Below are 27,890 nucleotides of genomic sequence, written 5' to 3' on the forward strand. Positions count from 1 at the left end.
AACAAATGCAACCAGAGCAACCAGAGCATGAACAAGTTTATAGAACCATCTCCATGAGAAAATGTACCAAGGTATTGAAAAGAACGAAAGGTTCTCAGTGTGGCTCGGAAGCCAACAATCAGCAACCAACTTTTGACATCCCATGGGTATCGACAACTTCCACAGCAGAGAATTCGATGGAAAAAAATTCCAAGGGACAAGGTGATACAACTTGAAATAAAGAGAAGAAAAACAGCACAACAAGAGAGTAGCCTGAACCAAAAGAGAAAAATGTGACACTACCCATTTCACAGCCTTCTAAGACCAGCTGAGTCATGGTGCTGCCAGGTGAGCTTTTTCGGCGGCTAAGCTCACGAAACCCGTATCTGAACCTAAGTCTGAGGCATCCGGAAAGTGAATATCATCCCTCTATTCAGCATAGCGTCAACGAGGATTTCCATGAGTGCCTTAGCCCGTCGCTGATGGTAAAGAACTAGCTGCACCAAACTTGTTAGAGGAAGGACCATTAAGGTCAAGGGTGTCAAGAAACAGGAATTCTTCCGTTATCGTTGAAACCTAGCCAATCAGCAGCATTATGATCCACCAAAACTCTGAGACGCATGTAAGTATCAGTGAGTCTGCTGTGAATCAACAAAGCGTCACTTTCATCAGCTGGCTAAGATACCCTTAGATCAGGATACATAGCCTGAAGCTATGGCAAAAAAGAAGATGGAGGATAGTCAATAACACCAACTGTGCATAAGGCTTCCAAGAGAGGATCAGTAAATCCATGAAGGCGTATATAACCATACATCCAATGAACCCAATTGAAACAAGAGTCCATCCATCAATTGCTGTGCTCTATTGCCATGAAACGGAAGGTACGCTGACAGACATTATGCTCCAGTAGAATGAAGAGGTCACCTGCTAAAATGCACAGCAATTGATGCCCTGCAACATGCCATTTGACATCGATGGAAAAACATGTTGAAAGCCTGCTCTGAAAAATTGTAGAAGTTCCTTGTTTCCGTGGGTTGATTCATTTTGGCTATCAGTGAGGGAGAAGAAAGCCGATGAGTCCAAGGAGAGATCTCTAGTGGATTTATAGTAGGTGAAAGAGCAAACAAAGCATCCAAATTAAATCTAACCACGGTTGATGCATTTTCCAAGGGAAGTGAAAGAACTTCCACGTGAAGCAGCAACACAAACTCGAGTCGCAAATACTGGAAGCGAAGACTAACGCTGGCGGAAGGGAGTAAGCTCACACGTGATCACAAAAGTAACCCACAAACTACAGTTGAGCGAAATCACGAGTTTTATTTGGATGCTCATCACAGCCATGAGAGGTAAGCCATTTAAATTTTATTTGAATAATTCAGATTTAAATTATTATTATTATATATTATATTTTTTAAAATAAAAATTTATAAATAATTATAAATAATTTTAATAAATTTTTTATTTTTAATATGATCTAGAATTAATTTTAAAGGTTTAATTTAATATTAAAATTTTTATAATTATTATATATTAATTATTTAAATATACTCTGTATAGTCTAAATTAATATTAAATTAAATTTAAACTGTACAAAATATATTTAAATATTCAATATATATTAATTATAAAAATTTTAATATTAAATTAAATTTTTTAAATTAAATCTAAACTATATTAAAAATAAAAAAATATTGAAATTATTTTATAATTTTTATAAATTTTTACTTTAAAAAATAAATAAATAAATAATATATATAATGATAATAATTTAAATTTGAACCATTTAATTACAGTGATAAACAGGTCGAAATCACCACAATCAGGCACTAGCGCATGCAGAGACAATCAATTATTGCCACGTGAAGCTACTGCTTCAATATCTTCTGAGTCCGAATTGTCAAATCAAAGTCATCAGTATACCAATAGTACCCTTCAACTTTAACTCTGGTCCAAAGGAAGAAACCTCCCAGACTTAATGACCCCAAAAAGAGATCCGGATATCTTTCCAGCCCATCAAAGAAGTCTTCATGCATGACGAGGAGTTATGACCGACATGAAAGCATCAAGAGCAAAGTCGACCAACATTCTCAAAGGGGAAAGAAACTCGAAACGGATGACTATTATGAGAAAAGATCACCAAAAATGAAGGAAGAGCAAAAAGACAAGAAATGGAGACTGACGTTAGAGAAAAGGCAAGACTCATCGAAAAATATAAAAGCACCCAACTTGTTACCTATGAAAGATGCAACAGACTTACTGCAATAACTAAGCGAGAGACCAATCACTCGACGCCAAACAGAAAAATTACTGGGGAAAGAGTTAGGTGGATAAAAGAAAGATTCATCCCACCAAAAACTGCAAGAGTAAAACCTTGAAACAACCAGACACCCTTATCTAAAATATACAACAAAGAAGGACCAGAATTCTGAACAGCTTTAACAGAACATGAAGATGCCAATAAACATTGAATAAAGCTAATTGAAGTTTGGAAGCATGTAACAAACAGGAATCTAAAAGCTTGAACACAATAAAGTGAGGCTGACAAAAAGAAACATGGGAGGAACGATACCTAGGGAGAAACATGTTGAAAAAATAACCAAAAAACTCCTAAACGAGAGAAAACAACAAAGAGGAATCACCATGAAGCCTCAAGAACCTCCATGAACTCACAGAAACGAGATCTCCTTTTTCATTCTTCCTTCCTCCTTCCTACATACTCTCCCTGATCCTTATTATAAGACACTTTTAGTCATTTTATATATCTTAAAAAAATTAATTTTTTTCTTGAAATCATAAAAAACTAAGATGTACTTTTATTTTTATCCTTGAATTTAAATAACAATACAATTATATTAAATACATTTATGCTAATAAAAAAGGATAAAATTGAAAAAAATTGTTTAATTATTTACAAGGTGTTCTATACTTTGACCAAACATTACTTCTAGATAGTATCTTACAAATGGGATAGGAGGGAGTATATAGTTTGCTAATTTAAGTGCACCAGTCTACTTTACTAAAATAACTTAAGCCATTTGCTTAGATACACTATAAGATTTATATATTCTTAATTTATCTTCTATCCTCTAGATGTGAGACTTCTTTCTTCATCTCTAATATTTATCTACCACTTTTCTTTTGTTATTTCTCTTAGTTTTTTTTTTATTTTGTTCTTCTTCTTGCTGGCCTTCTACTCTTTTTAATCTAAGAAGGCCTTAGGCTTATTTAATTTCTTTTTCTTCTTCTTCTTCTCTATTTCTTTTTTTTTAATATCGTGTTTGTATCTTTCATTCTTTCTTTCTTTCTTTTTTATTTTTTTTTTGCCAAAATAGTCTAAGCCATTTGGTTAGACACACTCAAAATTTTACATATTTTTAATCTGTCTTTTAGATATGAGACTTCTTTCTTTATCTCTCATATTTTCTCTGCTACTTTCCTTTTTTATTTTTCTCTGTTTTTTAATTTTGTTCTTCTTCTTACATGGGTTCTATCATGCCCTAAAATTTAAGCTTAATCAGCATGAGATATATGCACAAGCACACATCCCTAATGCCTCAATTAAAGAAAATTCTAAATTAATTCATTGACATACTATTAGCATAATTAAATATACCTATGTTACTTGTCACATGGATCAAAATATTAAACTTCTTGTAGAAATTTCAGTAGCATCTCCCCTATAAATGGAACCTCCCAAAATCTTTGCAACAGTTTTTACAAAATAACAATGATAATATGGAATTCTGCTCCCGGGCAACAGACAAATAAATAACTTCATGAAAGATCAAGACTCTAACTATAGTTATCATGGAGCACCCTAATCCATGTTCTCAAAACATAATACATAAGCTTTAGAATTTACATCAAAAGGAAAGGAAGTTCAAAAAATAAATACCCACCACTAGTACAAAATATGAGTTTAACAGCTCACTTTTAACATTAGTTGACACGCAAATGCTATTGCAAGTGAACACGATGGAATTTTTGTAATTAAACAAGTGATTGATTGATTTTTAACATTGGGTATGAATATACCCGATGTTGTTTATTATTTTTAACATTGGGTGTACCGCACAATCGATGTTAAGAGTAATTAACAAAAGTAAAAAATTAATATCACTTTTAATATCAGATGCACTAGTAAAAAATAGAATTTTAATGACATATTTTTTATCACAGTTTGTCAAAAACCTATAATAATATATGAGTAAGTGGCTTATTTGTAATTAAATGCTTAAAATATTTCATTTATAGCGATAATCCTAAGACTAACTGTTGCCATAAATTATTATGAGAAATATTTTAAAAAATTAAATAATTTAATTTAATTAATTAGTTAAAGTAAATTATTACTCAATTTTTTATTATGTAAATGAAATTAATTTGAAAAATAACTAATATAAATTAACTTATTAATTGAAATCTTAATTATTTTTTATTAATAAAGTAATATTTAAGAAAGATTATTTCACATAAAATAAGAAATAATAAATGAATTTTATTTCATAATTTATTAGAATTAGATTATTAATTACTAAATTCTATTATAATATATTGAAATTAAATTTTTAAATAAATAATTTAGTGAAATTCAGTAAAATAATTTTTAAATAATTTTATTGGAATTAAATTTAGTAAAATAAATATTTTTATTTTAAATTTTAAATTAACATTTGGCGACAAGTGCAAGGGCGCCTTTTGCCGAAGGTTGTCTAAATTTCAGACACAAATCTATTTGAAATTCATACATACTTTTAGTTTTCTATGTTTTCCCGATCTGTGCATCTTCTCCAAAGCTCGTGTCGGCCATTCTGTTTCAAGCTCCTCATCCCATAGCTCGTTTCCCTCAACTATTTTCCCTTAGCTTTGCCTGTTTTCCAATGATGTGCCACCTTTGTTTTCTCAGCTTGTTTCCCACAGCTCTTTTCCCCTTAGCTCAAGCCTTTCATTCCCTCAAGCTTGTTGCCTGTAGGTCTCCAGCTGTCATCGCCCACAGCTGTTGCTCATTGCTCCTAGCTCGCCTCCAGCTAGCATTTCCCATAGCTCGCCTCTTTCCCTCTCCGCCGCACCTCAGGGTTTTTTTTAACAATTTTTTAGATGTTTTTTTACTTAATTATTTTTAGCTCCAAAGAATTTATTTTTTTTTCTATTTTTATGTGCTTTTCTTACTATTTTTTTTCTTTTTAAGTTTGTTTGTTGGGATAAATTTTGAACCCCATTATTACAAATTATAATATTAATTGTTGATTAGAGTTGATAATTATTAAAATGCCAATCAATATTTTCTTAAATTGATCAAATTGATGGTTTAGTGCCCCGAAAATCTCATTTTATAAGTTGTTATGCTGCTTAATTATTTTTTTAAATTTCCATAATATTAATTTCTTTATGTCTAGTATAATTAATTTCTTTTTAAGTTTGTTTGTTGGGATAAATGTTGAACCCCATTATCATAAATTATACTATTAATTGTTGATTAGAGTTGATAATTATTAAAATGCCAATCGAGATTTACTTAAATTGATAAAATTGAGGGTTTAGTGCCCGAGAAATCTCAATTTATAAGTTGTTATGCTGTTGATTTTTTTTAAATTTCCATGATAAATTGAGGGTTTAGTGCCGGCATTTTAGTAAGGTTAAATTGATAGAATTGAAGGATTTAGCGCCTTGAAGATCTCGCTATATAAATTGTTATGATGCCGTAGTTGGATAAGATATTGCTTTTTAAATTATAAATTATTTGTTGATATTTGAAATAGTTAATGATGAACCATAATTGGATAGATGCTTTGCGAACAAGTGATAAATATGAGAGGGGGGTAGATCAATTTTTGGAATTTGCAAAGAACAATGTTCCTAATAATAAAGGATTGTTATATTGTACTTGTGTTATGTGTTTGAATGGGTTATGCCAAAGTCCTATGGAGATTAAGAATCACCTAATTTGTTTTGAATTCTACAAAGTGTACAGATAGTGGGTATTGCATGGTAAATCTAGAAAATGTAGTATACCACAAGTTGAGAATGATGATATAGATTTTGGTGATCAAATAGAGCATATGTTATGTGACATTGGCATTGAAGCTATTGAGAAGGTGCACAAATATGATAGCTTGTGCAATGATTTGGAAACTCCTTTGTATACAGGGTGTACAAAACATACAAGACTAACAGCAGTGTTGAAGTTTTTCAACTTGAAAGCCAGATATGGGTGGAGTAATAAAAGTTTCATAGAGTTGCTTAGATTGTTAAAAGAGATGCTTCCAGAGGGTAACAAAAGGACATATTGACTACGGCCTTAGGGAGTGAAGAGCACCCTAGCCGTGTTAGGGGTTCTAAAAGGCATGAGTATAATACAATATTTTGGACCTCCACCTTCTAATTTCGTACCAATCCAGCAAGTGCAAATGAAGATAGCAGAATACAAGTCAAGCATGATGATGGAAATGTAATCAATGACTAGTAACCTGTAAATGCAACCACAATAAACACCGAATTATGGTGGTGATACAGATCGAATGTGTGATCTTAGCCTATCAGATCAAGAAATGCCATGCATACTATATGTGAAGGATCATGGCAAACGAGTAGTTGCATATGAAAAGGTGTATAACCATGCAACTACAGTCTACCATCAACAAATACAACATAACCAAGTAAAGGTGATGGTTGAAGAGGTTGTAGATGCTAATGCTGTTGTACTATTTCCTATTGAGGAGGTGGAAACAATAGGACAAGCTCAATATAATTTCATTATTTGGTTGAAAAAGCTAGTTCGACAAGTTACTGAAGAGGTATGAAAATGTTACAATTTTTTATTTTTTTAATTAATAACATAGGTATTTCTAATTTTCATTATATATTAATTATAAGAACTCCAACAATCAAAAGAATCTTTGGATTCCAATCTCCAATTGATGCAAGATGATTTGAAATGGTTGGCTTTAATGGTGGTTGACATGAATGAATTTTTCGATGAAATAAACGTAGCTGAAAAGATTGTTGGGGAGCCTATTACTTTTAGAGTTTCCAGAAAAGATATCAGTGACCTCATCAATATTGAGTGGTTGGACTTATCAATAATTCAAGTTTTTGTCATGTAAGTATACATTTTTATTTCTAAATTTATATTTGATATTTTTATTTTATTGCTAATGTATGTCTAATTATCAAAGGTACCTCCATAAGATATGCACCGAACTTGGTGTCAATGATAATTATGGGTTCTTGTCTCCACTTTTAACCTCCACTGACAAATTGAATCAAAGAGCTTCTTATATTGGAAAGACGATGTGTAAGCAAAAGAAGAGATGCTGGTTTTTACTAATTATTGAGAGGTATTAAATTTTAAATTCATCACTCAATTTACAAAAAAATTTGCTTGATGATGTGATATTAATATAAATTAATATATTGCAGCCATCATTGGATACTTCCTATCATTTGCCCATACGAAAATACTGTATACTAGTTTCGTTCACTAAAAAAGAAAGTAAGTGACGACATAAAGTCTTTGATTGAATTGTAAGTTTTTAAATAATTTTATTTTATGTTATTAATAATATAAATTTAATATATTTTAAGTGTTTATATTTGGTAAATAGATTTTTAGCGACATATTAGAAATCAACAGGAATGGTTGACAAGAAAAAAAATGAAATCAAGTTTGTACCAATGCAAGTAAATATTTTAAATTTATTCCTTAATTAGAATGAAGATTATAATATTGATTTAATGAATTTAATTATTTCTATTTTTTTATATTGCCCTTAACAACCAAGAAGTTTAGAGTGCGGGTATGATGTAATGATTTTCATGCATGAAATCATCACTTAAGGTATTATTCACTCATTCGATTAGGTAATAATTTGTAAATAATGATATATAATTATAAAGTTTGCCATATACTTAAGTTATTATTCATTCGTATTTTGTTATTGAATTTGTAGCACTTCCAAAGTTTAGAACCATATTTTAAGCAAGAGTTGAGACATATATGTAATTTGAGATCTAAGTTTTTCTTAGAATTAATAAGATCAGAGTAGAAACTTTCTAGATATTTTGTATTGGAAATGTAAATTTTTAGTTCATATGTTTGCACTAGATATATTTGTATTGGTCTCTGGAGCTACTATTTCTGTATTAATACAGGTTTTTTAAGTAAGGGATGTATATAAGTATAAGTGGCATGAGTAAAAAAAAAGTATTTACGGCCATAGTTATTACAATAATTGTGGTAAAAATTCATTTATGGCGACAGTTGTAGCTAAAACTATGGCCATAAATGATCTCAAAAGCAATTTTTCGCCATAGGTGAGCTTGGACCTATGGTGAAAGATGCGATATTTTGCCACACGTATGTTAAAACTTGTGGTGAAACATACCATTTTTTGCCACAAGTCTAAGCTCACTTGTAGCAAAAAAGTATATTTTTCTCCTATTTTTTGTCTCTGGTAATCTTAGACTTGTAGCAAAAGATGGTATTTTTCATTACAGGTGTGCTAAGACCTATGACAAAAAATAATATTTTTCACCATTGTGTTTTTTGCCACAGGTGAGCTCAGACTTATGGCAAAAAATACCATCTTTCGTCACAGTTTCTTTTGACTTATGGTAAAAAATGTCTATTTATTACGACACAATCTTCTACTACACAGCATCTTCTCTAACCAAAAATGCATATTAACTGTGGTGAAAAATAATTTTTGCACTAGTGGTGGGACAACCTATCCATGTTAAAAGTCTTTTATAAATTAAAAAAATTAAGATGATTTTTGACACTAGGTAGACCAACCAGCCGATGTTAAAAGTTATGTTAAAAGTCTTTACTATATTTTAAAAAAAATATAGCTTTTAACATCGAGTGGACAATCCACCTGATGTTAAAATCTAGTTTAAATTTCCTTTCCTTCTTCTTCTCCATTTCATTCGTGTCGGTTTGTCTTTCCTTGCCATCTCCTTTTCCTTTACTCCGTTATCATCCTCCAACCTCCTTCCCCCTCCTCTCTGTTGAGTTGTTGGTTTCTATCCCCTCCTTGTTAGTGCCTCTGTTGATGCCTCCCCCTCCCCCTCCTCAATGCCCTACTGCCTCCCCCTCTTCCCCCTCCTCCTCGACGCCCCCTCCTCCCCTGCCTCCACCTCTCTCCTACTTCCTTGGCCATGGTTTCTTCCCCCACGTATATGTAATATATATTATTAATTTATATTTTAGTTAATTAATTTTTTGTCATATGTTTGTATAGTTTATTTTTAGTTTAATTTATATAGTTTAGTTTAAGTTTAAGTTTAATTTTAATTTTTGTTAAAATATAACTTTTAATAGCAGTTATGGTGTCAACTGCTATTAAAAGTCGCTTTTTTCCCAAAAATTTAAACAATGGGCAACTTTCAACAGTGGACTTCGAACCATTGTTAAAAGTTATTTTCAGCAGTGGTTGGACAATTGTTGTTGAAAGTCACTGACTTTTAATAGTCCCTATAACAACAATAGTTATATAACCACAGTTAAAAGCATTTTTTATCCACTATTAAAAGCTTATCTTATTAGTTATAAGCCCTTCAGTAATCAGTAGGAGGTTTAGCATCAACTAACGAACCTGAAACCAAAATAATTTTCCAATAAATAGTATCTCCAAAAATATAATTTAAAAGAGCAAAAATAATAAACTCACAATTATATAAAATAATTGACAAGAGGACAGTTCAATATAATAAAATTACTACATCTAGAAATCTCAATCAAAACCAAAAATGTGAATAAACTAAAATTTAATTGATTCTAATAGGCTTGAGGAGAACAAATTATTTATATTTGAATAAAATTAGTACACTTACTAACTGTAACTATTGAAATTTTGAATATATCAGTTGATTAAAATTTTAGAATTTTAAGGACTTAACAAAACAAGTAACAAATGTGGACATATAGTCCACAGGGGTAAAATAACTAAACGCGACTTATGCTATGAAGACAAGCATGGATACATAGTCCAAAAAGGTAAGTAACTATATGCAACCTGAGCCACAAAAACAAAAGTGGACATACAATCTATGAGTGTAATGCTAACCAAATGTGGTTTAAAGCCATGAAATCAAATACAATCACAAGACCCATGAATAACGAATGTGATAACAAAGCTCAAGAAAGTCAAACTAGTTAATCATTAACCATAGCGCTACGAGCTAATGAAACTATAATTAACAGGTAGTGTTTTGTGTATGGTCCTCTTACAAATCAAATTTCAAATATGCAAGAAACATAGTCATTATTGAAATTCAATTTTAATTATTAATATCAAACTCACATGAATAGTTTTTAATCTTAAAACTTGCATGAATAATATTTCATAGTTAATATACAAGCTTGCATTTCTTGAGCAACCAAGAATTACCAAAGCTAAATAAATAAAAATGCCTTTATCAATCTTGAAAGTATATTTCTTAAGGAAAAATACATGCACATGTCATGAGTTAATTATCCTTCATCATTATTCTATAATTTCCAAGGATAAAATAATTTAATTAAAAAAGTATCTAATATTTATCATAGTTGTTATAAAAAATGATCTATATAATATGTAATATTTTCAATGAAACACTTTTATTAGTAAATTAATTCGGGTGCTATTCATTTATCTAAAGTGTTCTCAAAGTAAAAGGTTATCCTCTTACCACATTAATCGATTTTCACTTCTTCCCACCTCCTTTGTGTGTGTGTGTGTGTGTGTGTGTGTGTGTGTGTAATATTAAGGTATTAATAAACTTTTAACCATGCTCAAAAACTCTCTTCCAACACTAACACACACACACACAATTATAAATTTAAATCTTTGGAACCAATATTTGCACAAAAGTTTCTTTATAGACATAGCTAATTTTCCAATCCACTCAAAAGAGCTTTGTAAGATTCAAACCTTTAATCACATAATTTATCAACAACCACCCATTGTCAAGAATTCACATAGTTATGAGTTAATTTTACAATCAAATTTCCTTTGTAACCTTCAAGTTAGTTTATAGATCCATAACACCCACACTAACATACTTCTCATAGGGACCAATGAAATTTTATAAAAATGCAAGATCAAGTAAAACTCTCCTAATGAGCATTTTATCAAACACTTTATAGACATGAATCCTTTAACTAATACCAAATTTTCTTTTCTTCAAGTTTCATTTTCTAAATTTTCTAATATCAATAATTGAAATAATCCAACTCTCCAATTTAAATCCTTTAGCATATATAAATTTAAATATTCAAAGAAAAACTAAAATTTCAACTTTACATTCCTCATGGTTAGCAGAAAAATGAAGAAAAATTCACAATCTCAACCCACAATCATATGCACACAGAACTAAGGGAGTGAGAGATCAAAGCTTCTTACCTCATCAAACTACCAACAACACAAAAGGAGAAGGAGAAGTTGATGATGAAGAATAAGGGAGGGAAGATTTCTAAATATAGCTGCAATAGAGAAAGGAAAAGAAGAGGCTGACAGCAACCTTAACAATAGCTACATGACACTCTTCCATGCACAACCTCTCCAATGACTTATTTACTATGCAAATGATGTCGGCAATGACAGGAGGAAGGAATTTTGATCTGTCACAGCAACTAGAGAGGAAAGAAATAGAGAATTACAGCAAACACTCTTAGCCATGTCGATGAGCTGAACAAAAATTAGGAAGAGGACGGAGAGGACAAATGAGGAAGGATGAGCTCTCTTGCAACCCTCCCTTATATCCACCAGATATAGGAAAAGATTAACATAATCACCATTTCAAAAAATCAAATTATAATTAATTAATATGTTTGAAAAGCTTGGGCCTAAGACTTCTTTTCTAAAATCATCAAAAACATAATACTTCAAGCGATACGTAGCGGAAACAAGTTATATGCATTCATAAGAATCATTGCATGCCTCAAATATAAAGAAAGAAGGTTAGATTAGGGGCCATATATCACGGTGGGCAACACATGCCTTGTGGCATGTGGCATAGAGCCATATACCTAGACCTTCTTTGTGTTATGTGTCACAGCATGATGTTCAAGCGATGTACATGCCTAATTCTATAGCTATCATTTGACAACTCAAATAAGAAACATCTGGCATGTGCTTTTTTTACATATGACATCCGATCAGAATGATTCAAGCACCCACATAAAGCTTAACTCATAACTAACTAATGAGATAGATTTGAACACGATCTAACTATTCGATCAAAATTTAGACAGCCAGGTGTAAAAAGTTACTTTTTCTAAAAATGCTTGCCCTAGCCGATCTTTCTCTCTTCTCCTGTAACATGCTGGATTTTAACTTTGGGAATTTCTAATGTTTATAAGAGTATTTCAGTCAAATTAAGTGAATTTTTTATTAATGATGTTTTTGGGAGACTAATGTGTTTAATAGATCATTGGATAGCCTTAAAAGAAGGCTAGATCAGAGTACAAGCAGGCCATGGCATGGAGAGAGGTTAAAAAAGTATGTGAAGTTCTCTATACCATGTGGTGTGGCAGACGCGTCAATGCACCGTGGTGCATGTACACAGATTTGGATTTATCAGTTTGCGAATCAGAATGAAAATTAGAGAAAGAAAGAGAGATATCATGAGAGCGTCGAAGAAGACTCTTGGGACTACTAGGGCCCAACCTTAGGCTCACTTTAAAAGCATTTGGAGTAAGATTTAGCCTTGGGTAAGCTTCTTCTACTTCTCCTTCTCCCTATATTCAAACTTTCTGATGATTTAGATATTTTGAGGCTTTGATTCAGTTTTTCTTGGATAATGGCTGAACCTATTACCTTAGTCAAGCTCTTAAGTTGTTAACTCAAGCTTATAAATTTATATTTATGGATTACATAAAGATTTAGAGTTGTTGGTTAGGGTTTAAACAAACCCTAGGTAGAAATTGAATGATTAAGAGCAATGTGGGTAATGTAATAGTATTGTTTATGTGTTGGGATGTTAAACAGGGTTAATGTAGTGTGTTGGAAGGATTTTTGAGGCTAAATAGAGGTTTTGAACATAATGGGTACCTTTAGTTGTATTATAAAATAAGGTGATTAGTGTGTGGATTAATAATTAAAGGTTTAATCTTATAGATGAACCTTTGATTGAGCATTATAGTGCTAGTTGATGCACGTGGAGCCATTGGTTGACTATGGTAACCCTTTTAGTGAAAAAAGAGTTGAGGTAACTAGATTGTCTAATATCCCTTTTTATGTGTTTGGATGGTAGTGTGTTAGATTTTCAAGTTAATGTTTTGTTTAGATACTAGTACAGTGATAATATGAAATTATGACTTTTGAAGTTATATGAAGTAGAATGAAAAGTTTCTTTAAAATTTTAGTATTTGGAAAGCCAAATTCTATTTTATGTATAATTACTTGTGAAATTTTATGGTTTAAGTAAAAATGAGAAATTATGATAAATGATATGTGATGAATGTGTGTTAGATGTATTAACCATGTTTGGCATGATCATTGTGAGAGGGTGGGAGTTCACCCTAGTGTGTTTTTGGGACATTTTTTAGAAATCCATATAGTACACTAGCACTGTGGAGGCCCCGGTGCTCAGTATTATATTGTTTGGAAGTCCTAGTACTAGAAGTAGTAGATTGGGCATCGACACCTCTAATATTTATAGATAGGGGGAATCTGTGGTTCATAGTGGGTGAAGGCACTCTTGGCTGAGGCTACTCCTGGTAATGGTGAACTTGGGCTAGTCCAGTCAAATGGACTTGGTCCTATCGAATTGTCAGCCCACAAACTTAGTTGTAAGACATAAGGAGGGTATAAGGTAGTGTATTGATCATGCATATCATACTATAACCATATTTGTGGAATTATGACATGTTACATATTTTACTGTGCCACTTCACATACACACAAACTATTCTCACACATGAGTAGTTGATTAGACTATTTGGTTATTGAGTCCTCGACTCATTCTATGGTTACATTTTATAGGTAAAGGCTCTAATAGGGACAAGGGAAAGGAAGGTGCATTTGAACATCGTAGGGACTAGCTCATAATTGTATAATCCTTTTATTTATTTTGGTTTGTAATGAATTTTTGAATGCATATATCAATTTAGGACATATATAGTTTGGTGATACACTTGCATGATTTCTGTTGTTAACTATGGGTATCTTAGCCTGAGTTTGTTGTATCTGTGTTATAATGACTGTGAAAGGTCAAGATACTAGTGCAAGTGTTAGGTTTGTATTATTTTACGTGTTAGATTGGCCATTAGATTGTTTATGAGAAATTGTTACCCCTAGTGAAATTTATGTTGAAAATGGGGTTTTGGTGGCCAAATCTTATTTGGATTGTTGTTATTATGGTTTAAATGTTTGCATATGTTGTTTGTAGTCTATTTGAGTTGGTTTAAGTGGTTTCATAGCTATTGGCATTTGGTTTGGAAGTATAGGCACCTTGATAGTGATTTTTGAAAGAAAATGAGCCATTTTGATTTTGTGTGTCCAAATCTCATTTGGCTTGGTGTTTGGGTGTGAGACTGATGCCAAAACTAGGTGGCTCTAAGAGCTACGTGTGGACACTTGAATATCTCAAATCAAATGTCGGACAGCAAAATAACGTGCTTTGAAAGTTGGCCCAGGAGCTGTTTTGACAGTGGTTGCATACCGCGGTGCATTGTCCGTTGTATAGTGGCCTAAGGCACAGAAGGGACGTTTCCCTCTGTGAAGTCCACTATGATGGATGATGCCCTATGCCATGGCGCACTATGCCTCAATGGTTGAAAAACTTTTGGTTTAGCTAAAAACTTCTCCTACTTCTATTCTCTCATTTGATTGATTTTGAACTATAGTTTGAGCTCAAACGACTAACGAAAAGGGTTTTCTTAAGATCCCTTTTTTGAAATATTCTTTAACCCTTAGGTTATGATAACTATATATGGGATTAATATAATATAATCTCAATTATCATAACGTTGTTCTGTGTTATGTGTTTTGTGTGTTTGGTATTGTTGGAGATGACATTACATCTCTACTCCCTCTTATGTTTTCTTTATTTTTCCCTTTTAAAATCCAAGCCAAATCATGACTTATCAGGTTATTTTTTTAGTACATGCGCTATGGTATAGGCAGCATTAGCCGCGGCGTATGGTACAATGAGGAGAATCCTTACCATGCGTACATGCTTTGCTTCAAAATGTAGTTCTTCTACCCGTATCTATTCATTTAACACCCCAAAGACACAAATCATCAACTAATCATCCAAATCTCTAATCCTTTACTAATTACTAACTTACCCCTAATTAATAGCTAATCATAAGATTAGAAAATCAAGATGTTACATTTCTCCCTTCCTTTTAAGAATTTTGTCCCCAAAATTCATGAAACACTTGAGTACATACCTATGGAAACAAATGAGGATACTGTTGTCTCATCTTATTCTTTGTCTCCTAGGTAGCGTCACCAGGATCCATGCCTCACCAGAAAACTTTAACTAATCATATAGTCTTATTCATCAATTATCTATCCTTCACATCCATGATCCGTTCTGGCTCAACCTTATAAGTTAGATTCTCCTGGAACTCAATCTCTTCTGGTTCTATCATATGAGAAGGGTTTTGATGATATTTCTTAAGCTAAGATATATGGAACACATCATGTACACCCAATAATTACGGTGGCAACGCGATCTTATAGGCAGCTGGTCTAATTCTTTTTAGAATTTTAAAAGGACTAATGAATCAAGGAGTCAATTTCTTAGCTCTAATCGACCTCTCGATTCCTATCACTGAAGTAATCCTTAAAAATACACGATCTCCCACCAGGAACTCTAATTGCTTTCTATACCTATCCATGTAAATCTTTTGTCTACTTTAAGTCGTCAACAACTTTTACCTTATCAACTCAATCTTCTGAGTCATTTGATCCATAATGTTTGGTCCCAACATACTCCTCTTACTTAATTTTGTCTAATAAATAGGTGACCTATACTCCATACAATGCCTCATATGATTCCATTTGAATACTAGAGTTGTAACTATTGTTATGAGCAAACTCAACTAAAGGAAGATGGTTATCCCAGCTACCTTTTAACTCCAATACACATGCTCTCAACATATCCACTAGGGTCTTTATGGTTCACTCCATTTGCCTATCCATCTATAGATGATATGCAATATTGAATCTCAACTTAGTACCCATAGCTCGCTATATAGTTCCCCAGAACTTAGATGTAAACCTCGAATCTCTATCAGACACTACACTTTTCGGCATGCCATACAGCCTCACAACTTCTTGAATATAGATCTCTGCCAAATTCTCTAAAAAATTATTGATCCAAATAGATAGGAACTGAGCTGATTTGGTAAGCCTATCAATAATTACCCATATGGCATTGTGCCTTGACTAAGTCCTCAATAATCTAGTTATAAAATCTATGGATATACTATCCCATTTCCACTTAGGGATATCTAATGGTTGCAACATCTCTGCTAGCCTTTGGTGCTCTGTTTTAACCTTCTAATAGGTTAAACATTGAATTACAAAGTCCGTAATTTCTCTCTTCATACCAGGCCACCATTAATACTGCTTCATGTCCTGGTGCATCTTTATAGCTCTCAAATGAATCGTGTATTTACTACAATGCGCTTCACTCATTATCATGTTCTATAAATCTATATCATCAAGAACACATATCCTGTCCTAGCAGATAATGAACCCATTATCATTAAAGCTAAAATTAATGGCCTGATTCACTTCAATCTCTTTTTTGTTTCTTAGAAGACACTCATTTTCTAGTTGTGTCATTCACAATTCCTTCCAGAAATCATTACTGACTTCTATAGAATAGGCACCAACAAATGTCTTTAATAATGCATCCTGTTGTGACTCAACAAAGGATTCCATTAACTTATGCTCCTGAACCATTAGACTTACCACATGCAACATCATCCGACTCAATGTATCAGTAACCACATTAGCTTTACTCGGATGGTATTACAATTCAAAATTATAATCTTTAAGAAACTCCATCCATTTCCTTTGCCTTATGTTTAGCTCTTTCTGATCCACTAGGTATTTCAGAATTTTATGATCACTAAACACCTTAAATACTGCACCATAAAGGTAATGGCATCAATTTTTTAGAGCAAACACTACTATTGCAAGCTCTAAGTCATGCACAGAATAATTCTATTCATGTGGTCATAATTGTTGAGATGCATATGCCACTACTCGATTGTCTTGCACCAAAACATAACCAATACCTCTCAATGATGTATCCATGTATACCTCATAAGGCAACCTTGGATTAGGGATAATTAATATGGGAGCTATAGTTAACTTCTCTTTCAACTGCTAAAATGCTACTTTACACCGGTCATCTCAAATATAAGGTTAATCATTCCATGTTAGCTTAGTCAAAGGAGATGCTATATGGGAAAATCCCTAGATAAATTGCCAATAATATCTAACTAAACCCAAAAAACTATGTATCTTCATGACTAAATTAGGACGTTTCCACTTTAACACTGTATCAACTTTATACAAATCCACAAAAATTCCATCTACTGACACCATATGTCTCAAAATTGGACTTTTCTTAGCTAGAACTCACACTTACTGAGCTTAGCATACAACTTCTTATCTTTCAGAATCTGAAGCACCATTCTCAAATGCTTCACATGTTGCTCCTCATTTTCAAAATAGATCAAGATGTTATCTATAAAGACCACCACAAACTAATCTAAGTACAGCCTCAATATTCGGTTCATATAGTCCATGAACACTGTAGACGCATTGGTCAAACCAAATGGCATAACTAGAAATTCATAGTGCCCATATCGAGTTCTAAAAGCTATCTTGGGTATATCTACTACACTGACTCTCAATAATGGTACCCAAACCTTAAATCTATCTTGAAAAAGACTGAGGCACTAATTGGCTAATCAAAAAGATCATCAATCCTTGGAAAAGATATTTGTTCCTCATAGTCAATGTATTCAACTACCAATAATCAATACAAAGGTAGAAACTGCCATCCTTCTTCCTCCCAAACAATACTGATGAGCCCTATGGTGATACTATTAGTCTGATAAACCCTTTATCTAGTAAATCTTCAATCTGCTTCTTTAATTTAGCCAATTCTAATAGTGACATTCTATATAGGGCCTTTGATATTGATTCAATTCCAAGAACCAAATCAATTAAGAACTCTACTTCCTTTTTAGGGAGTAATCCAGTCACTTCATTTGAAAATATCTTAGGGAATTCACTCATTACATCGATCTTCTCGATTCCACCATTATATACCATCTTGGAAGCAAAGAACACCATATATGCATCACAACCTTGCCGGATCAACTTCTCTGTACTAACCACCGATAGGAACTTAGGCTGCTCAGAAGAATCTACTATTGCAAGCCATACTAGCAATGAAACTATCTTTCTAGCATAATTAAAGGTAGCATTATTCATTACTAGATAATCTATGCCAATAATTACATCTTTTTCCTTTATAAGAATACAAATCAAATTGATCTTAGAGACTTTATCCTCAAATTAAATCTTCACATCCTAACAAGCTCTACTAATGATACTAGACAATCCAAAAGGCATCATCATTATAATAAGCACAGGTAACTCTTGCAATGATAGTTGTAATTGATCTGCATACTCCTCACACACAAAGGAAAGTGTGGCACCCAAATCAAATGGTACCTATACTTAGTGGCTATGAACATAAATTATACCTTCGATTAAGTTCGGAGATGCTCTAGCCTCTTCCTATGCAACTCTAAACACTCAACTAGGGATTGTAGATCTTTGCTCAGTCCCCTCAACTTTGCCTTTTGAGCATTGCCTTATCAAGTAACCCAACTTGCCACACTTGAAGTAAGCCCAATATCTTTCTAGATGAGATCGGCCACAAATGTTACATCGAAGAGACCTTCCACTACTCAAATTCAGCACTAGAATATTTGATGCTTGCCTCGAAGACTATGGAGGCCTAATCCTTACACCCTCACTCCTTTAAACTGATCCCTTCTGCATTAATTGAGACTGCGATCCTCTATTGAGACCTTTTCTTTCGGATGAACTAGAATTATTAGCACTGTATCTAAGCTTTTTCAAAACTCCACTTGTTAGACCTAAAGGGGATGATAATCTCCCCATATTATCTCGCTTGCTCTCAGCATCTGCTTCTTTACCACATCAAGCTGCTACTCTCAACTTATGGTATATCTCCTCATATGTTGTCATATCGAATAGAGCAATCTGTTGTCAATATTTAGGTCTCATCTTCTCTAACAATCGCTATGCTTTCCACTTGGTATCATTGCTATGCTAGAAGTAGGTAAAATATACTAACAAGTCATCAAACCTTCGGATAAACTCCACCTCATCTAGATCTCCCTAACTAAACATATGGAATTCTTTTTCTTTTTCAGTTCTAAATGAGACTGGGAAATACTGGTTAAAGAATATCTTTTTAAACTCATCCTAACTCAGATGAATACTATTAGTCGGTCTCACTGACTCCTATCGCCTCTTGATAGCCCTAACTAACTACACTGTGGCTAGGATAACTTTTTACTCTGACATAGAAACTACAACCTCAATGATTGTTTCTAGTTGCTCTATCCATAACTCAGCTTCCCTTTCTCTCATACTTCCATCAAAATTCGAAAGGTTGAATCGAATAAAAGTTTTCCAAGCACAATCAATTGATGGATTAGTGCCAGGAACTTATTATGTAACATCCTGAATTTCTTAATCCTAAGTTTAGAGATTAATCAAGGGTGAAGTGGAAGTTAGTGTGTGATTACAGATTTGGATGGTTAATTGGTATTTTGACTCGTTTGTGTGTTGTATAAATAGATATGGGTTATATGAGTGTGTTTCGGGTCAAACCAAGTATGTGTGGTGAGAATAAATCTCACTGTGCCACATACTGCAGCTTATGCTGCATGCATTACGGCGCATGGACTAGAAAAACACTTCTTGAGTCATGAAATGAGGTGATTTTTAAAAGTAAAAAGTTAGAAACATATGAGATAGAGAGAGAAGGGATAAGGAGCTAAGACAACTTATTTTAGAGCAGTGGAAGGTGATTTGGATCGGTAACTTGCCAAGTAAGCTATATTTAACTCTTACCTTCCATTCTACACAAATTTCTCTGAAAATAAGTTATAGAAAAATTGAATCAGAGGAATTTAAGGGGTTTGATTCTTGTCTAATAGTAATAAAAATATTTTCGGAAGTTAAACTAGAGCTTTTGACTGGTTTAGAGCTAAATGGTAGAGTTTTGAACCCGCAGGCTCAATTTTAGCCTTTAGAGAGAGAAAGTTAAGGTAAAAATTTGATTTGAGTAAAATAAGACCAGTTAAGGTGATGTAAAGTAGTAATTGGGTGGTCATGGAGTTAGAATAGATAAATGAAAAAGAGTTTACAGATGAATATAGCCCTAAGTGGTAAAAATGAGTTTTTGCTCAAAATGGACTAAATGACTAAAACGTGCCAAATGTGTTCAGATTGGCATATCGGATGCGCGAGTAGAGAAAGGAAGCCTGAGATAAGCTTGTGTGATAGTTAAAATCCACGGGTAACCTTTCTAGTAACAGAAGGGTTGAGGTAACCGAATAACTTCCTTTATTTGACTATTTATTGTAACTGTATGTTAATATGTTATATAGTGCATGAAATGATTTTAAACTAAGCATGTTTTATAGCATTGAGTGATTGATGTGTGTAAAATGGCTTTTGATTGAAATAAGCATGAAAATGTGCATCTTGTAATGAAAAGTATTATATGTATATGTTATGTGTAAGAAAGTGTTAAATGATAAATAGGAACCTTAAATGGCTCGAAAAAGCATGATCACAAGGGTGGGAGTTCACCCAAGTGTAGGAGATGATAAAGATTATGTGGAAAAGTTTCCTTAGTACCCGTAAGGGTACGATATTGAAACAATTCTCCTTAGTACCTTGAAAGGTGCAGTGTCAGAGGAGATCTCCTTAGCACCTATTGAGAGGTATGGTGTTGGAGATGAGAGACTCCTTAGTGTCCTTGTGATATGGTATTAGAGTCAACGAAGCCCTATTGTGTGTATTGGGAGAGACCATAGTTCGTATTGTGTATTAGAACATCTTTTATCGGGTGATTCTACCACTACAGGTGAGCTCAAGACTAATGAGAGTGTATACTAGTCTAAGATGAGCCTATGGTTTCATGTCGGGGTGATTCAGAGGTTCGATTGGTAGAGGTCATGCTAGTATATTATGCGATATAATGAAATATCTTGAGATAACATGGAATCCTTTGTGATTGAGGAAAAGTTGAGAAAGGAAATGAGACATGATATAAATTCTATTTTATGAGGTTTTAATGATATGCTATGTTTACTTTCATATTGTTGCATGTGATAGTCAATAGGAATGAGTTATTCTGTTACTAAGATTTTTATCTTACCCTAATGATTACATGTCTACAAGACTGGGAAGTGATCAGGACAAGGGAAGAGAGTCCGAATCGGCTTGAGTTGTGAAGTCATGTACTTTAAGGTTGTGTAATAAACTGAACTGAGATCGTGTATATATAAGTGTATATAAGTTGCCATAGGTTGCATGCATGTATTTTATTGAGATTTTGTGAAATCAAGCTCAATTATGTGTATGTGTTGTTTGAGAAAAAGGGGCTATGATTTGAGTATGTTTGTATTGATATGGTTGATTGTGTTAGTGAATCTTAAACCAAGGAAAAAATTATGATAAAATGAGTAATTTGGGTACTAAGATTGTATTATGAATGTAATTGCCTATGTATGGGTTAAGAAATAGCCAAGTGGGCTAAATTATGCCAAGAAATGACAAAGTGTGTAAAGTTAGTAAATTGTGAAAATTGGCCGTAGAAGGGTCAAATTTTGATTTATGAGTATAATTGTATTAAATTGTGGTCAATTAGGTGTATTAGATCCTTTTGGACTTAGTTCAAGGCCTAATATGGTCTAATGAGAGAAAGGGATTGATTTGAGTGCTTGGGTGCGTAAAATTTTCAAAGAAGTGACTTTTTGCACTGTGTGGGTGCTTGAATAACTCCGATCGAATGTCGTATGTGAAAACATTGCACGTCAAAACATTGACACTTGCCATGCTGCACGGCATAGAAAGGGTGAGTGTGTGGCTCTGCGCCACATGCCGTGGCACACAGACCAAATTTCAGTTTTATTTTTGTATTAAAATACATACAATTGGGATAGGAATGCTGGTGGGTTATGTCCACTGTATATTTGAAGTGTGCATGATTTACTTCCATTGTGTTTTTCTTTGATTGTATTGTGAATTGGTTGATTTTTTAAAATAAGCCTTCAGCCAAAACTTTTAAAATGAAATTTGTTTATTATAATTGATGTGAGGTAGTGGTAACACCATAATCTTCTTTTATATTGAGTGAATATAAGAGGAGGTTACAATTTTAGTATCAATTTCTCAGTTTTTGAGGCCTGATTGTTATTGCTACATTCATTTAGAAATATGGCAACTTATCTTGTTCATTACACAACTCTTTCCCTGATGTTCTTTGTATTTCCTATTTTCATCTTTAGGAGGGCAAAAAATAGTACGTATGAGAGGCACTCGTGTGAGAATCGTAGTATCTAGACGGGTTATAAAGGAGGAACAAGAACCGAAAGTTCAACCGTTTCAGCCTCAAAGGGATAGACGTGATGATCTACTGGAAGAGCTCATAGATATGGTTGTCGACATAAGACAAATTGTTTAGCATTATGACACGATCCTAAGGTATAGAGAGCAAGGAGAGTTGAAGCTCAAAATATTCCAGTGCAGGAAGTACATAATAGGCCTGGACCGTCTTGGAATTTGGGTAGTGGACCAGAGATTCATGGTACTAATCCATCTATTGATTGTGCTTAGAAGATGTTCGTTTGATTTAATCCGTCAATATTTGACGGAAGTATGAAAGAAGGTGAAGCAGAATTATGGATAGAATAAATGGAAACCATCTTTGAGGTGGTAATCTGTACTTCAAAGCAAAAAGTTATCTTGGCCACAGTGCAGTTGGTTAGTGTTGCTAAGAGGTGGTGGGAATTTGTGAGCCAACAGGCGGTATTCAGTTGAGCTGGGATGAGTTGAAGAGAATATTCTTTGATCAACATTTTCCAATCTCATTCAGAACCAAGAAGGAAGAAGAATTTCATGCCTTCAGGAAAGGAGACCTGGATGAGGAAGAATTCATAAGAAAATTTAATGACTTATCAGCTTATTCCACATATCTCCAATATAGTAATGACTTGAGGTGGAAAGCTGAGAGATTACTTAAAAGGATGAGACCCGAGTATTGATAACAGATAGCACTACTTGATGTGATGACATATGAGGAGATGTGCCATAAGATGAGGGTAGCAGCTAGGCATGGTAGGGAGGCAGATACTGAAAGGAGATGAGATAGTATGAGGAGGTTTTCATCTCATTTGGGTCCGACTGGTAGAATCTCAAACAAGCTTGGGTTCAATGTGAGTAGTTTTAGTTCTTCTAGAAGAAGAGGTTTCAGTCAAGGATCACAATCTTGACCTATGCATACGGGGTCAATGCAAAGGGGTAGAGGTGTGAGAATTGGGCCTCCACAGTATTTGAGGCAAGCGTCGAATGTTCCATCTCTGACTTTGAGTACTGGAAGGATGCCCTAGTGCAACATATGCAACAGATCTCATTCGAGAAGATGTTGGGCTTGCTATAAGTGTGTAAGTTGAGTCATATAATGAGGCAATGTCCAAAAGGTAGAGTTGAGGGAACAGACAGAAATCGATGGTTCCTGGCTGAGTATTTACGGTTACACAGGAAGAGGCTATAGCATCTCCGAATCTGATCAAAGGTATGATTTTTGTTAATGGTCATAAAGTAGAGGCATTGTTTGATTTAAATATCACCCATTCTTTTGTGTCTAAGGAATGTGTGGATAGATTGAAATTGTCTTTACAAGAATTGCTTGTGCTCATTAAAGTGACGACACCTTCTAGATCATCTAGTATTACAAGTCAAGCTTGTTAAAATGTGGAGATTTGATTTGAGGATAGAGTTTCTAAGATCAATCTGATTTGTATTCCTATGAGAGGAATAGATGTGATAATTGGTATGGATTGACTAGTAGCGAATAATGCTGCGCTAGATTGTGCCAAAAGGGTGGCTTCCCTACCAGTATTATTTGCTGCTGTGGAATCCTCTCAGCAATTTAAGTTTCTATCTGTAGTAAGTGTTGAGAAGTTGATTCAGTAAGGTTGTAATTCCTATATGGTATTCTTTGCAGCCAACATGGTGTATGATAGTGGGATCGAGAAGATTGGAGTAGTAAGTGAGTTTCCAGAGGTATTTTCAGAAGAAATGACTGAATTACCTCTTCAAAGGAAAGTTGAATTCTCAATCTATTTGGTTCTTGAAACCAAACCAATATCAAAGGCCCTTTATAAAATGTCACCGTTAGAATTGGCTGAGCTAAAGAAGTAGATTGAAGATTTACTAGAGAAGGGATTCATCAGACTAAGTGTATCATCCTGGGGATCACCGGTATTATCTGTGAGAAAGAAGGATGGCAGTTTGCAACTATGCATCGATTACTGGCAATTGAATAAGGTAACCGTGAAGAGAAAGTATCCTCTACTAAGGATAGATGATCTTTTAGATCAATTGGCTGGTGATTCAGTCTTTTTTAAAATTGACTTGAGGTTGGGGTATCATCAGTTGAGAGTTGGCACAATAAATGTACCCAAGACAGCATTCAAGACTCGGTATAGCCATTATGAATTCTTGGTTATGCCATTTGGTTTGACCAACATGCCAGCAGTGTTCATAGATTTTATGAACTGAATCTTTAGGCCATACTTAGATCAGTTTATAGTGGTCTTTATAGACGTCATCCTGATCTATTTTGAGAATGAGGAGCAATATGCAAGGCATTTGAAAACGATACTACATATTCTAAAAGACAAAAAGTTGTATGCCAAGCTCAGTAAGTATGAGTTTTAGTTGAGAGAAGTGAGATTTTTGGGATACATGGTGTCTGCAGATGGAATTTTAGTGGATTCGCATAAGGTTGATACAGTGTTGAAATGGGAACGTCTTAGTTCAATCACAGAGATATGTAGTTTTCTAGGATTAGCTAGGTATTACCAACGATTTATCTAAGGATTTTCCTAGGTAGCTTCTTCTTTGACGAGACTAACTTGAAAAGATCAGCCTTATATGTGGGACAATAGGTGTGAAGTGGCATTTCAGAAGCTAAAAGAGAAATTAATGACGACACCAGTATTGATTATCCCTAATCCAAGGTTACCTTACAAGGTATACATTGATACATCTTTGAAAGGTCTTAGTTGTGTCTTGATGCAAGACAGTCGAGTTGTAGCCTGTGCTTCATGACAATTGAAACCATATGAGGAGAATTATCTTGCGCATGATTTAGAGCTTGCAGTAGTGGTATTTACTCTAAATATTTAGCGCCATTATCTATATGGTACAGTGTTCACTGTGTTTAGCGATCATAAGAGTTTGAAATACCTAGTGGATCAAAAGGAACTGAATATGAGGCAAAGAAGGTGGATAGAGCTTCTTAAAGATTATAGCTTTGAATTGAAATACCATCCGGGTAAAGCTAATGTGGTTGTTGACACTTTGAGCCGAAAGACTTTGCATAGGGCAAGTCTTATGGTTAAGGAACACAGATTGATAGAGTCATTTATTGAGTTATAGCAAGATGTACCATTAAAGGTATTAGTTGGTGCCTATTCTATCAAGATTTGCAACAATTTTTGGAAGGAATTGAGAATAGCACAACTAGAAGATGAGAGTCTCTTGAGGGTTAGAGAAGAGATTGAAGTAGATCAAGCTGTTGATTTTAGATTCGATGATGATGGTTTTGTAGTTTACCGGGATAGGATTTGTGTGCTTGACAATGTAGATTTGAGAAAAGTTATCTTGAATGAGGCTCAATGTAGTAAATACATGATCATTTTGGAGCTACAAAGATGTACCAAGATGTGAAGTGGTATTGGTGGTGGCTTAGTATGAAGAAAGATGTAACGGAGTTTGTGACTCGGTGTTTGACCTATCAAAAGGCTAAGATAGAGCACCAAAGACCAGTAGGAATGTTATAACCGTTAGATATTCCTAAGTGGAAAAGGAAGAGCATTTCTATGGATTTTATAATTGGGATACCAAGAACTCAATCTGGACATGATGCCATTTGGGTCATAGTCGATAGACTTACTAAATCGGCTCATTTCTTAGCAATTTATATTAATGATTCTCTAGAAAAGTTAGCAGAGATCTATATCCAAAATGTGGTAAGGTTACATGGTGTGTTGAAGAATATAATTTCTGATGGAGATCTAAGATTTACTTCTAAGTTTTGGGGAGCTTTACAGCATGCTATAGGTACTGAGAGCTTGTGTATATTGAGAGCGGATAGAACGGACCATACAGACCTTAGAGGATATATTGAGAGCTTGTGTATTGGAGTTGAAAGGTAGTTGAGATAGCCATTTTCCTTTGACTAAATTTGCTTATAATAACAGTTATCACTCTAGCATATAAATAGCACCGTATAAGGCATTATATGGGAGAAAATACAGATCGCCTCTTTGCTGGATGGAGTTGAGCGAAAGGAGTATGTTAGGACCAGATATTGTGGATTAAACAACTAAAAAGATTGAGTTGGTCAGGGAAAAGTTGTTAATGGCTCAGAGTAGGCAGAAGAGTTACACGAATAGGCGTAGAAGGCCGTTAGAATTCCTGGTAGGAGACCATGTGTTTTTGAGAGTTACACTAGATACAGGAATCGGGAGATCAATAAGAGCCAAGAAATTAACTCCTAGATTTATTAGTCCTTTCGAGATTTTAGAGACAATTAGACCAATTGCCTACAGGATCGCTTTGCCACCACAGTTATCAGGTGTGCATAAGGTGTTTCACGTGTCACAGCTTAAGAAATATCAACCTGATCCTTCACACGTGATAAAACCGAAGGAGATTGAACTCCAGGAGAATTTAACTTATAAGACTGAGCCAGAGTGAATTATAGATGTGAAACAGAAGCAGTTAAGGAATAAGACCATACGATTAGTTACAGTTTTTAATGTGGCATGGCTCCTGGTGATGTTACCTGGGAGACACAGGATAGAATGAGGCAACATTACCTTTACTTGTTTTCATATGTATATATTTATGTCTTTTATGAATTTTGAGGGAAAAATTCTTAAAAAGAGGGGAGAACTGTAACATCCTGAATTTCTTAATCCTAAGTTTAGAGGTTAATTGAGGGTGAAGTGGAATTTAGTATGAGATTATAGATTTAGATGGTTAATTAGTATTTTAACTTGTTTATGTGTTGCATGAATAGATATGGGTGATAGGAGTGTGTTTCGGCTTAAAGCAAGTACGCGTAGTGAGAATAAATCTCATTATGCCACGTGCCGCGGCTTGTGCTGCATGCGTTATGGTGCATGGACTAGAAAAACACTTCTTAAGTCATGAAATTAGGTGATTTTCAAAAGTGAAAAGTTAGAAACACACGAGATAGAGAGAAGAGAAGGGTTGAAGAGCTAAGATAAGTTATTTTGGAGCGGTGGAAGGTGATTCGGATCGATAACTTGCCAAGTAAGCTATGTATAACTCTTACCTTCCATTCTACACAAATTTCTCTGAAAATAAGTTCTAGGGAAATTGAATCGGAGGAATTTGAGGGGTTTGATTCTTGCCCAATAGTAATAAAAAGGTTCTCGAAAGTTAAACTAGAGCTTTTGACTGTTTTAGAGCTAAATGGTAGAGCTTTGAACCTACAAGTTTAGAGAGAGAAAGTTAGGGTAAAAATTTAATTTGAGTGAAATAAGATCAGTTGAGGTGATGTAAAGTAGTAATTGGATAGTC

The sequence above is a fragment of the Prosopis cineraria genome, unplaced genomic scaffold, assembly GCF_029017545.1.
Source record: "Prosopis cineraria cultivar Desert tree isolate PC_DT_omini unplaced genomic scaffold, ASM2901754v1 PC6, whole genome shotgun sequence".
Taxonomy (NCBI): Eukaryota; Viridiplantae; Streptophyta; class Magnoliopsida; order Fabales; family Fabaceae; genus Prosopis; species Prosopis cineraria.